The 14566-nt window shown below is 37.4% G+C and overlaps 1 pseudogene; it reads left to right on the forward strand.

The window, feature by feature from the left end:
* LOC102376241 overlaps positions 1-14566 on the forward strand; it is a 212964-nt pseudogene that overhangs the window by 180902 nt on the left and 17496 nt on the right.

The following is a 14566-nucleotide window of genomic DNA, read 5'->3' on the forward strand; positions in this document are numbered from 1 at the left end:
AGAACCCTCTGACAATGTGAAGGAGAGGGTAAACAACCTGATCGACTGTGTAACATACTCCACTTTCATTTACATCAGTCGTGGTCTGTTTGAAAGAGACAAGCTTACTTTCACAGCCTGGTTAGCTTTCCAGGTACAGCATGTATCATCCTGAAAAGCATTTGTGTGTGTGTATGTGTACATGCTCAGTCACCATCCTTTCCTCCCTCCTCCCCCCAGATATATTTTTAAATTGCTGGTTAGAGGAGGTAGTGTTGACCTTATGATTTGCCTTTCCCCAATCTTCTGTGAGCTGCCCTTGAGATGTATCCAGGCCTAGTTACACATTAAACTTAGCATATGTAATTACACTTACACTGATAGCATCTGAGCATTCAAGCACTAAAGCACATGCTAAGTGCCATCCGAGTGCAGTAAAGTTAAGCCTTTTCCAGGGAGGAGTATCTCCAGATCATATTACCTAACACGTGTTGCGCTAATGTTGGAATGCTCCATGGAGGTAATATGATCAGGACACTCCAGTGAAGTTGGGGGAGGAGAGGGGGAGGGAGCCCAACAAAGCAGCTCCCAGTCTCCTTATCACACTGAAACTTTGAACTGCAAGGCTGGGGGAGCCTAACAATCATCCCCCCACCACACCAAAGCCTTGATAGTTCAAGCTAAGATAGTTTAAGGCTAAGATAAAAAATCAGCTTGATTTTAGCCTTGGGGACACACCAGAGCCAGCTCAAGACTCCGATATCTATATTTAGATTGTAGTTGGCATTAACGTATGACTGCTCAGAAAACTGTCTAAGTCATGTTAATGCTGACTACAATCCAAATATAACACATGCTAAGTGTAATGTTCAACAAGGCCCTCCTCCCTTCCCAGTGGGGGAGGGAAAAATTGGGCTGGGATCAAACCCTGGGAGCCAGGCTTATTTTAAAATATATACTGAGCCCCTATGGCAATTATGCGTTTACCCAAAGTGAGAAGAGAGGGAAAGGCACTGTGTAACAATCTCTAATTAATTATACAGCACTTTAAAAAATATATTTAACTTATAGATATATACACACACACATACATACATACAAAAAGTCATGTTTTCTCTGAGGATGTTTTTATTCACCACCCTTCTTCTTGGTTTAGAGTTGACAGCAGGCCGCATGCCTAGCACCCTTTCCACAAGCTCCAAGTTCCCTTTAAACAATAAAATGGGTACAGAAGAAAGGAGTCCAGGAACTTCTGGAGTGTGAGCTGCCAGATCCTGGAGTGATCAGGTCACTTTAGGAAAGGAGTTAATTTGGCTTTTTCCACCTGTGTTGTGGAGAGGAAAGCTGAACCCATATAGCAATGGGGAAGGAGGGCATAAGAAGCTGCTATTCAGAAGCCAAAATATGGTGGTGGTTTAGCACAAGTGATGTTCAGGTGGTCTGAACATCATTCACACTAAACCAGTCTTTCAGGTGGTCCCCAATTTCTTCCAGGTCCTTTGTGGGTCACCTTTAATCTCACACATTGGGAGATACATTAGGGTTTTATTTAGCAAGGTGCAGAGTATGTTCTAGTCTCTGTGAAAGGCAGTGTAAGTTTAGTATGGTCAAGCACCTTGTAAGACTGAGCTCTGCATTTGTTTGTTATGTTGCTAATTGAAGTGCAAAAGCAATGTGTACTCCTGGCTTGTATGGAAAACAGCATTTATTATCTCAGAACAAACTGAAGCAGAACCAAATTTCATTGTCAGAAATGCCAACTGCTAGAACAGATCTAGCGTTAAAACATGGCTGTCTATTGGGAGTTCCTTTGGATCATTTGATCAAATTAAGCTCCTAAAATGTGCTTCAAAATGTCATCCTGGTGTAGGATAAAAGGGAATAGAATGGAACAAGGAAATTAATGGAAATTTGGGAAAATGAAATGTTGTCTCACATGTTTTGACAATGTAGAGCTCAGTAGGCTTCACAGACAGATCAGTTTCAGACTCTTGCCTATACGCTATTTTACTTGAATAAAATAATCTAGTTGAAGTCAAACATGGCTTTCTTGAGTTCTGCATTCAATGCCATAGCCAGCCCAATTTTTAAGTATTTTTCTAGCTGTGCATGATGGACTTACCATAGTGCAAGCTAGTTTTACTGTAGGGGCATGCAGCTTCTGTATTTCCCATTCTATTTTGTCCACCCTCCTCCCTGCTCTGTTCGTCTGTTCCATTGGGAAAAGAGCAAGTATCTGATGAAGTAGACATTCCCTAGTCATATAGGAGCTGCTTTATTTGGTAAAGGGGTCAGCAGAAAAAGATACTGGGAGGAGGGTGAGGCACTGAAGAGAGATGGGCAGAGTGATCATGGTTATAGAGAGAGAGGGATGGGGAGGGGCCAAAAATAAGAGTAACGAATGAGGCAGGGGTCAGAAAACTAAGAAGGCTGAAGTCAATAAGTAAAATTGATGCCATCTGTCCCAGTAGATCTTTGTCATGTCTGCTTATCTGGGTTACAAAATGCATTTTACTCCTTTTTTTCTTTTTACCACTGCTTCACAAAGACCTCCAACAAAGCTTCATTCTAGCTTGCAGATCCTCAACAGAATCATCATGTTTGTTTCAAACACAAAACAAAATTGAACCCTAAGTGATACTTGGTGCCACACTCCATTATAGCCAATGAGGTGGCACTAGGTATAACCAAGGTTGTAAACAGCCATTGTCCTTGGAGTGGGATCAGCTGTATCAGGATATGTCCCAGCACAGATGATCTGCTACATTGAATAACACAAAGTTATCTATAGTTCTGAGTTGGGGTGTGGCAGCATGATACATGTGCACCAGGAATCCTGGGCAGGTGCTGCTAGGGCTTCAAGGATCCAATCCTCCAGGGGAATTGCTATGAGTCACAGGATTGGGCCCCTGGAGCCCTGGGAGTGCCTGCTCTGGACAGGTGGAGAATGCAGGCAGCTCCAAGCTGCCTGCACTCCACAACCATAAGGCAAGCAGATGTTCACTGAAAAAAGCAGGAGATATTTATATTATCTATTGTCATGGCCACAGTTTTGGACATTTGTGGTGGGATATGGGGTATGAATATTTATTAGCCTTGGACTTTGTGCCACCATGAAAATGTTTATGGTGGCACAAAGATGATGTCAGTTTCCAACCTGAGGAACATTCCCAATAACAAGATTGGAATAAGGAAACCAGCTTGACTTTCAGATCTTCAGTTGAGTTCCCTGTGCTTGGTTCTTTTAAGCTGAACCAATTGTAGCTGGAGTCATTGACTGAGATATACATGTAACATTTTTACAGAATTGGTTCTTGTAATAGTCTTGCTTTAATACTAGCAAACGAGCCTAAAGACATGCAGATTTTTGTACCATTATAAGGTGACCTTGCATCACAATACATACCTGTTAGGTAACGACATGTTCTAATGTAGCATCTTGATACTACAGCACCAAACAATACCATTTTGTTACATGAATGCAGGCTAGGCTGTATAAGCTGAACACCAATGCTCTCATTTGGGTTTAATAAATCTTTCTACCCCCAGAAGCCCCATATTTTCTTAATCTAGCCCCTAAATCTTTCTAACCCCAGAAGCCCCATATTTTCTTAATCTAGCCATATTCTGTACCTTTGAACATATGGTCTTCTACCAGAGAGAAGGATAATTCTAAGCAATTACAGCACTTGTCTGTCTCCATTTTATCTATAAATCTTTGGAGGTGCAAACAAAATACATTGGATGGGAGAGACTGCTAATGCTGATGGGTGCTTTAGATCACTTGATAATCTTTTTCCTCAGCTAGCTATTACTGAATAGAAATCAAATACATGCATGTTAGGGCTAGGAACAGATGGCACTTCTGTTCTGTGAGGAAGAAATGGGGGCAAAGGGGCAGCAAAGTTGAAAAAACACTCCCTCCGTGGCTTACCAGGATTCATTGTGTTGCCCTCCTGTTACAGTTGGCTGTGACTCTTTATTGTCATAAAAAGATGTCAGAAGTTAGAGAGAGACAGACGATAACCTTAAATCCTTTAGCGCATTTTGCCAGGTTGCTTAAAAAAAAAAAAAAAAAAAAGCTGGCTGAGAGAGAGTTGGAAAATGTCAGTGAGGCATTACACAAAGAGCTTGACACATTTGTTGACCTCTTTCCCCCCTTTAAGATGGATTTAGCTGTAGTCATCATAATGCTGTGGGTGCTTTCTTAAAAATAATTTAGATGCTATTGTCTGTCTGCCACTTGGAAAATGTAGCCGTTTCAATAAGCCCCTGCTGAAACTGAAAAAAGAGGGTTTTTGAAATGCCTCAAAAATCCATCCAAATTTTAGTGCATATCTCAGCCACTGAACTGCTCCTTATTTCTGCCTCTGAAACTCTTCGCTTGATTTTTTTAGACACATTCTTTAATTCAGGGGGGGAGAGGAGAAGCGGGGAGGGTTGTTCTTTTTCTTCCTATCCCCCATTTTACAAATGGCATATGCAGTGGTAGATCTGAGGACTGAGAGGACCAGTTTTTTTTTTTTAACTGACTAATTTGCACACAAGAAATAAAACCCTTGTAAGGTGGTCCCCAGGGTATCTTCCCCATGAACACCTTTTGAAGCTACATGTAATCTGGTGTGTTTCAAAGGCAAAACATTTCCTATTCTAAAGTATATTCATGAGCCAGGGTTGGTTTACCAGTTTCTAGAGAATAATGAATTCCACCAGGGGCAGGGAATCCTCCCCTCCCCTCTCAGCATTCCCATTCCATTTCAAAAGGGGCAATTGCAGTCAACCTTATTTTTGTCCAGTTTTCTGGCTGGTTACTTTGCAATGACTACTAATAACTAGCTGGGCAAGTTTACTAAGTAAATACCAATGTTGGCATATGACATGCTTCCATGAGACAATAAATGGTAGTTTTGTGCTTTCTTTTAATTTTCATGCAACAGTTGCTTAAAGTTGACAATGAGTTAATCGTAATGGTTCATATTCAACTTTAATAACCCTCCAAAAATGTAGTTAGGTATTTATGCTGCTTTGATCTGGAACTTTAACATGATGTTCCAATACTATCTGGTTTTGACTGACAGAAACATCTATAAGAATACACTTTTTGCCACATTTTCATTTTTCTACATCTGGTATCGTGCAAAAGAAACATAGATGAAGTAAAAAATCTAGCAGGAAAAGTTAAATATTTTGAATTTGAGAAAAGTTTTATGTTTAGAATCGGATTAAAAAATTAAGGGAAGGTTCAAGTTGATATCAGTTCAATTTAAATAGGTTAGTATGCATTTTGTTCACTTTTCGATTGTGAGTTGAGTCGCCTGTAATAAAGAATATTTTTGTAAAAAAGTTGCATATATTTTGATGCCAAAAGTCTACATTTTGTAATTATAAAAAACTTCTAGACCTGTGGATTTGGCCATGAATAAGCTCCTAAAGCCTCCCAAAACTTAAATAGTTATAGGCAATATAAAGAGATTTGTTCAGTTAATTATGTAGTTGTTTTGTCTTGCAGCTTTTACTTATGAATAAAGAATTTGATCCTTGTGAATATACTATTTTAAAAGACAATTTTTTCCAAATACTTTGGAGTTTTCTGCTGTTCAGAATGCATAGCGCTACAGTCAAATGTGAAAGGTATGTGTATATATGGTTTTTTTTCCATCTTTAAACAATGAATTTTATGGATGAATTACATGGCTTGGATAGAGATAGTGAAGGCTCCCCAAAATGATGGAAAAAAGTGGTAGACTCAGAATGCCCAGAGAAAAAGAAATTTCCACAAGAATAGAAAGCAAAAAGTTCCCTCCAGAAGCTAATAATGATGTGAACCATGAAAGATCAGATAACTTATGCTGTCAGGGTAGATTATTTGCCCTAACACTTTGAAGGACAGATTTTACCTCTGAGTGATTCTTACACATGCTCTGTTTGGATTGCCGCTAACTATAAGTCATAATAAAAATTACATAACAGATGTATTTTTTCTATCAATCTGAAATGTTAATTTCCCTGATAATTTATAATCTATCACTCCTACTTTATAGGAACTTTGTGGAAGAAACTTGGAACACAGTACGTAGAGAGGTATAGCATATAATTAATTAAATCCTTTCAAGACAGCAGTCCTGCTTCCCTAATATTTTTCTTTTTACCTCCAGGAGTTGACCCACTGAAAGATGTAGAATCATTAGGTAAGTCCAGACCTGACATATTTGTTAAAATTACACCGAAAGGGAATGCTTATAAGCTAACACACTTGCTGCTGAAGAGCAGAACTCCTATTGAATTATTATATTAACATTAATACCAGAAGAATTCCTCCTAATTAATGCCATTACAATTGATGCCTCCAGAGAAATAAAAGCGGGATTTCAACTATTGTTGAATTCTGTCACATGTGAATGCATAAAAAAATAAATATGGAATATATACTCTATTATGAAACTTGTAGTTCTTGACACACTCACCTTACAAGGTATTTGTATAATGAACATAGTAAACCAAGTGAGTCAGGAACTATAATTTTCATAAAGGAGTATGTATTCCGGTTCTTTTTTAGTGCATTAACATGTCAGAATGTAAGCTAAGTGGTGAAATGAGCTTCGCTTCTCACTTACAGCAATGCAAGTCAACAGTTTCACATTGTTATAACTAAGAAACAATATGACCCAATTACTTTGATGAGAGTTGGATGTACTAAACTCAGTTTATCTATCCTCTTAACAAAACCCTCCACAGTTTCAATGGAATTACTTCTGGTTAACCCCTTGCACTGCATGCAAGATAGATAGGCTGTGCAGCCACCTCAGCCAGTATACATTGTTTATGTCAGAATTTGCTTTTATATTTTCCTTAGATTAATTTACCTTACACTATGAGCAAATGGATTTTGGTGCATGTTTACATGTATGATGAAGTTGTGGTTCTGCTGCTTATTTTATCTGCAAATGTTACTAATACATTATATCTAACACAAAAGCAATAGAATGCACTAATCAATAAGGTATAATAATATCTCATATTTTGGAGGGATTTGTTTGATTGGTAACTCCTATGATGTGTGCAATTAAAGTGCCGCATGTAGAACACATACATGTTAGAACACTTACCAGTATTTGGCTTGAAGTCTTACAGTATATTGTTCTGTTTAGGGTACAAGCTTGGATTTACCATTGACTCAGGAAACTTCACAATGTATCTCTGGGTCAAGGACAGGAAGCCGTAGCAGAAATAGCTATGGAGAAAGCATCAAAAGAAGGCCGTTGGGTTATACTTCAAGTAAGTCAAAGCTCTTCATTACATCACTGCTGCATTGCAGTGTTAAAAACTGAAGTATTTGAAAATAATGCTTGTCTAGATAAAGCAGTTTTAAGTCATGATTAAAAATGTCCTTTGTCTTGGGTAGAAGAGAAGTGCATAACTTCATAGTAAGATATTGTATCATTGAATATCACATAAAATATGAATTGCAACTACTCTGTGCGGTTGGGAGTTGACTATAGTATTTTCCCAAACACATGCTATCTGATTTACTAATTTATTATCCATTAAAAAAAATCCTTCAGTAAATGAATGTGTAGCAAAAAGAATTGTTACTTTGTATAATCAGATGAATAGATACAAACAGGGAAGATTGCTGTCATTATGCAGCATATTGTACTAAACAGATGCACATGATTTTTTTCAAATATTGTGCAGTATTAAACTGCTTACTTATATCTGGGTTTTGCCTGTATCAATAAAATGTTTCATATTTCAAATCAATAGCTCACTGGGAAGCCTATTTTTCCTTCCCTCCAGAATATACATCTTGTAGCAAAGTGGCTTGATACATTAGAAAAATTACTGGAGAAACACAGTGAAGGAAGTCACCCAGATTATCGGGCTTTTATGAGTGCTGAACCTGCCCCTACTCCTAAAGAACATCTCATTCCACAAGGGATTTTGGAAAACTCTATTAAAATAACCAATGAGCCACCAACTGGAATGCTGGCTAATCTTCATGCTGCACTGGATAATTTTGACCAGGCAAGTAAAACATTGCAGTAGTAAAAAAATACAAAATTAGGATTGTTAAACTTATTGCTTTAAAGCCATTTTTAATGGCCAAGTCACTAGCAGCTACAGCAGGATATGAGAAAGTAAAACAGAATATGTTTTTATTTTGCAAAGATTCACAAAATATCCAACTGTGATGTAACTGTATCTCAAGCACAAAAAGAACATCAAACACGAATTAAGTTCTAATTCTAAAGCATCAGATATAGCTTCGGGTTAAATGCATGCCTGTGTTCACTAAGGATTTGCAGTCATTGAAGGTAAATAGTGTAGTAGAGAATTAAGATTTATTTTATTTTGGTTTATTTAGTTTAGTTTGCGTTTTCTTGCAATGTGAGAACATGGATTTTTTTCCTCAGGACACTGGAATATTTTATGTGTTGACTACATTGTGTACTCAGACCCTCAGCTACTATAAATCAATGAACATTTTTTAAATCAAAGGAGCAATGTCAATTAATATCTGCCAAAGATCTTGTTCAAAATGTTTTGGTCATATATAATATGAAACATCCCTTTGGCTGCTAGGTTATCATATTTTTCTCTCTACTTTTTACCTTGTTATTATCAATATGTTTCAGTGAAAATATTTTTTCTTAAAGGCATGTATTAGATACCTATAAATATAGATAGTTAATAACTGTCAGATATGGTACACAGCAGTCATAGAAATTGATTAGCTCTTTAATATGAGTAATCACATTAAAGAAAGACCATCAACTTTGATTTTTTTTTTAATTGAACAGTAGCAAAAAATCTATTTTTGGTGGTTAGTGTTTTAGGTTCTATGTTCTGACATTTTCTCTTATTTTTACTAAAAATTGCAAAGGTTTTTCTTATTGTCTATTGATATTCATAGAAGTCTTTTTAAGCAACAAAAATGGCTAGCTGACTCTACAGATGAAAAAAAGATACAGTACTGCTAACAAATTCCCAAGTAAACATACTGGCAAATATTATGAAAATATTTTCATCACTAACTTCTGCCAGTCCTTTTCAGTGTTACTGATAACTCTAGGAGGTGCAGTCTTCTTACAGAAGTGCGATTTTCAAATTGACAGTGTCTCTTTAACAATTCCAATCTCTCTAATCTTTCAGAAGATTCTTCATCAGAGCACCCGAGAACAAGAATTCAAGACTATTCTGTTTTCACGTTGCTATGTGGCTGAACAGCAAAAATTTGGATCTCAGGGCTGGAACAGAAAGTACCCATTTAGCAATGGGGACCTCACAATTTCTGTCAGTGTTCTCTACAACGACCTAGAAGCAAACTCTCAGGTATTTTTGCATTTCCTTAAACCCATTTCAGGAGGCATGTGCCTACTTTGATAATCCTTTGATAAATGTGCTGTACCTAATCCCGTTGTTTCCTATGTGTGCAACACTGAGCCTGTATTTGTAATACAAATTTTAAAGATGATTAACACATTCTGTGAAGGGTGACTTTGTGTGACCTCTCTAGTGTGACATATAGAATGTTGGAAATTTTCTGCCCCATCAACTGTTCTGAACCTGACTGGCAGACAGATTTGAAACCTTCTTCACTGAGGATAACAAGCCCTGTATACTAACTAGCCTCTGCTATTTGGATACATAATTATTTCGTTTCTTTTAGAGTTAAATCTTGCATTAAAAAAAATACCTTTCATGTTTTAGGTACCCTGGGAAGATCTCTGTTACTTGTTTGGTGAAATTATGTATGGTGGTCATATTACATACAACTGGGATAGAAGAGTTTGTCATACATAGGTGGAAGAGTATATGCAACTGGTTCACTCAGGTAAAAAAAGCTTCAGCAAGCATGCAAGGGTTTCCAGAGTTAGAGCTCCCCCTACTGGAAGAAGACATATGTTATATGTAATTGTAGTAAACTACATTTTAGGGCAGAATTTTTCTTAATTTTGTATAAATGATGAAAAATGCATTATATAATTATAATGTGCTATTTAACCTTCTAATTTGCCATTTCATCTTTTTCTACACCACCAGTAAAACTGCATCTTGTTGTAATACTATTTACCTGACATAATTTCATTTTACAATAAAAGACTTTTCTCCCTTATGAAAGATCAATTAATACAATATTCTTCAGTAAGGAGCCAAAAGACTATACTTCATAATTGCAATACTGCTGTGTTTTGGGCTGTTGAGTAATGTTTTCATAAAGATATTGCTTAGTTGCTTGCAGTTTAGTAATTACTGATGGGCAAATCTCAATGGGCTGGTTTCAGATTAGCACTACAGACAAATATGGATGTTCAGCCCTAAAAGCATTTCAATTAATAAAACTGGATTTAAGCAGACTTTCTTATGGGTTATTTAGTGTTTCCTGCTCCAAACAGGAGAGAAATATTCTCAGGCTAGTTTGAACTTCCTTCCTGTCTGTGTTGGCTGGAAAAACAGGAATTTAGGGAACACATGAAACCATAGGACAATTTGTTAAATAAATAATATTCCTAATCTGTCTTCTGTTCCTGAGCATTTCACATAGAAAATGTAGGAATCACAACTCCTTTGTCCTGTCTCTGACAGTGGACCACATCAGATGTTTCAGAGGAAGGTACAAGAAAGCTCTTAATAGGATCCACCACTGTGGTATAACCTGTTCTCTCATTATGCTTTTACCCTAAACTGCTAGTTAGATATTGGTTTAAACTCTGAAACATGAGAAGGTTTTTTTGAGTGAAGTCAGTGGGACCAGATAAATCACTGCAGTTCTCTTTATCTAGGTTTCATGCAACTGTGTGTGATACCACAAAAACAGAAATCAGCCACAGAAGAAAAGGAGAATATTTGTAACTTTCAGAGTGGAAATTCAGAGAGGTTATAAGAACCATCCACTCAAAAAATCAGTGCCATATCTTCATAGAAAGTGGATATGGGTGGTTAAGTAACATTATTTTTTCTCTATTTAAACAGCCTCAAGTGTCCTCCTCTTTTACTCTCATAAGAATTACAGCTTAAATTTAAGGTTATTTTAATTTTAATTTTAAAGTTATTTTAATTTTTCTTGTAAATCAAGTCTTCCAAATCCCTGAACATTTTTGCTGGTAATCTCTGATCTCCCTTTCTGAGGGCCAAGTCTTCTGTTAATGTAGTATGAAGTATGGTCCCATGAAATAGAGACCATTGCAGTATTTATTAAACTCCTTCACATTGTAAAATTTAGTAGTTGCAGTCAGTCGGTGGCAGAAAAAAGCCCTCTTGCTTTGAGCTGTACAAGGGAGCTCAGGAATTATTATTGTTTGTTGTTCAGATGGCAGGAGAAATAAGTAGGAGAATGGTCTGAATTATGGTATACAGAACCAGACTCATGAGAACAGTAGATAACATCTAGTTTTTCCATTAGCTCCCAGGTTTTTTTTTCTGGAGCTGCTTCAAGATTGATGGATACCAACCTCCACTACAATTTTCCCCTCTGTAACCGCTATACCAGCATCCCAGTATAGCTCACACTCTCCGTCTCAGAATCCTCCTCAACAAGCTATCTACAGGAAGTGCATACCGAATGCTGCCAAATTAGAATAGCTGTATTATTCCAGCATCTTGTACATATGAATGGCTATACAACGTGGGAAGTAAGTGGGAGAGAATCAGTCTCCTTACATACAGGGTTGTGGACTGAGGCAGCAGCCTCCTGGTTCCAGTTTCTTTTTTCTTCTGTCCCATGCTACTCAACCCAGCAATAAGAACACCTGCATGGCAGACCTACAGAGCCTCCACTGGCCATTCCTTTCCTATCCACAGCAGTGTGTAACCTCCTACTGAGTTTGGGAGCATGGGAAACAGGAACAAAAGAAGAGCAGAAAAAGATTTTTAAAAAGTCATGCAGTAAATAATAAAAATGAAATGAGGAAATTAAGGGAAATATGTGCTATTTATGGGAATACACACAGGTAACATGTCCCTTTTTATAAGGTATGGCTCTTGGTTTACATGCAAATGTATCTTTGTTCCATGCAATGTTGCTGTGGTTTTAGTTTCCTTAGAGAACTAAGCGAAGCTTAGAGAAAACAGTATTTATCTTACAAAAATGGGATCTCACGTGATATTAAAGGTTTTGTACCATTGCTATCATCATCATCATCACCATGTCTCTTGGCAGGTTGAAAGGTATCTTAAAACTAAAAGAATTCAGTAATAATTTAACATCCCACAGTAGTATTTCAAATGCATCAAAAAGCATCTTGAATTTAAGCCAGTACAAATGTAAATAAAAAAGGTACTCCTATGTGTCTATTGTTTTTAAACTTGTGATGATCCTAAAATATTTGCCTAGCAGTTTTGCGATGTAAAAGAATTACAGCTGATGTGTATGTAATATTGAATTAAACTATTTGTCATTCTGTTCCATAATGGACACAACTTGGCTCTCAGAAACCATTTGAAATAGAAATTATAATGATGATGCCATAGCTCCATTTTATTTTATGGTGGAGTATTGATTGTCAAATAGACAATACGTGTAGTTTTGTAATGGTCTAAAAGAAAAAATTCTGCATTTTATTTTACAGCCCTTAAGCTATTATTCACTTTCATTTCAATAAAGGATGGCATTTTTCAGAGATGTTACTATAAATTGCTTCATTTAATAAATAGCTGTATGAAATACTAATGTTACACCAGAGAGCAGCACTTTGTAATTTGAAGGAAATAACATTTTTCTTTGAAAACATTTCTGTCCTCTTATTTTTTAAATTAAAATGATCTGTCTGTTGTTTGCTAATTGAAGAATAACCTGATGTCAGTGACTTTGTGTGGTTTTTGTCTTTCTAACATCTGTACCTGTGTGTCATACAGCAACTAATTAAAATGGGGGACAAATGAGATTCATTTTTGTGGACATAAAAATGCTATAAAAGTCTTGTTCCCAACAATAACTGTATAGCAGAACAATTTGATTGATAGCCAAGCAGGTTTCTTATTCTGTCTTATCTATTATCATGGATAGCTTGGGTTTGGGGGAGTTTTGACAGTTTGATATGACACCAGTTCTTGTTCCTGGGCTTGTAGTCCCTGCAAATCTGGATTATCTAGGTTATCATAAATACATTGATGAAGTGCTACCTCTCAAAAGTGAAGTCCATTATGGCCTGCATTCCAGTGCTGAGACTAAATTCTTGACAGCAGCTTCAGACAACCTGTTCCGTACACTGCTGGAACTGCAGTCCAGAGATGTCATTACTAACGGAGGGATATCACAATCGGCAGAAGAAAAGGTTAGTAAAACCCTAAGGCATGCTAGAAAGTCTACACAAAATGGTGTAACCTGTTTGCTTTTTCTGCGTGGGAATAGATATCTCTAGTACAAGCTATTAAGACTTCTTAATTCTTAATTCTTTTTTTAAGTACTTTGATTTGAAATCTGTATGGCAGGACAATTATTTTTCAGACATAAATGTGATCTGAACAAACTGCAAGCTGATAATCACACAGAAAAAAGCTGAGTCTTTCTATACAATGATAGGACTTAGACATTTAGATTCCTTTTCCAAACTGAAGAATGCTGGTATGTGTGAACTGTAACCCAGAACTTGCCTTCCTTCAGGAAAACCCTGTGAAGTGCTCTTGCATAATTTCTTCCAAATTTTCGTAGGGAAGGGAAAGCAGAACTTGTTTCCACTCCCTTCCCATTCCCCACCCTCTTCCCCTGAACAAAATAAGTGATGGTTCTCCAAGACAGAACTGAGAGGATCCAGAGGAGGCTAAATACAACTGCCGGGCCGCCTGATTCCATCAACTAGTTCCAACCTTTTCAGCAGTAATTCCCCCTGACATTTTATGGAGGTCCTTTGCTAACGACCACCTGTGATCAGTCTAAGGGAGGAAGAACTCCTGGGCAGATTCCTAGTGGGGTGGTTTTTCTGCCTTCTCTACCAGGTCCTAGATAATGCTAAGAGGTCTCTGAGGTGAGCAACAGAGGAAGATGGTGTACAGAGGCAGCTATAGCTCCTCACCCCACACCCACCCTCACCCCCAACAAACACAACTGTGTGAACAGGATTAGAGCACATAGCAGAAGCACAAGTCGTGTAGAGGTGACCAGATATCCTAACTCTTCTAGCTGCACACTTAAAAGGTTGACACAGCCAGGAACGGCAGGATGCAAAACTTCCGAGGTGTATGTGACCCAGAGTCAATGATCTGCACACACAGCCTTGGCTCAAATAACAGTCTGTTGTTAAATAACTTTCTTCAGGGGTCTCATTCAAATAGTCAGGGAGTTGTCTGAGGCTTGTAAACTGTGGTTCCACCACCCCGAGCTAGTACTACAACATGAAGTGATTTTTTGTTAAAACAATGTACAATTCTCTTGTCCACTGTTTCCTCCTTATAAATCGTGTATCAATCATTAGTTTTAATCCTAGTAACTACATGGTTCTCCAACCTTTGCAAGACATGGTGGAAACATGTTTTATGCCTATTTTGTTTTTTTATAGAAACTCTGTAAAATGAGATTTTAATTCGGTTAAGCAAAGTTAGAGTCACTTGTCAGATGTCACTTGCCTTGACTTTGCATTCCAATCTTTCC

Source organism: Alligator sinensis, unplaced genomic scaffold, assembly GCF_000455745.1.
Source record: "Alligator sinensis unplaced genomic scaffold, ASM45574v1 scaffold1469_1, whole genome shotgun sequence".
Lineage (NCBI taxonomy): Eukaryota > Metazoa > Chordata > Crocodylia > Alligatoridae > Alligator > Alligator sinensis.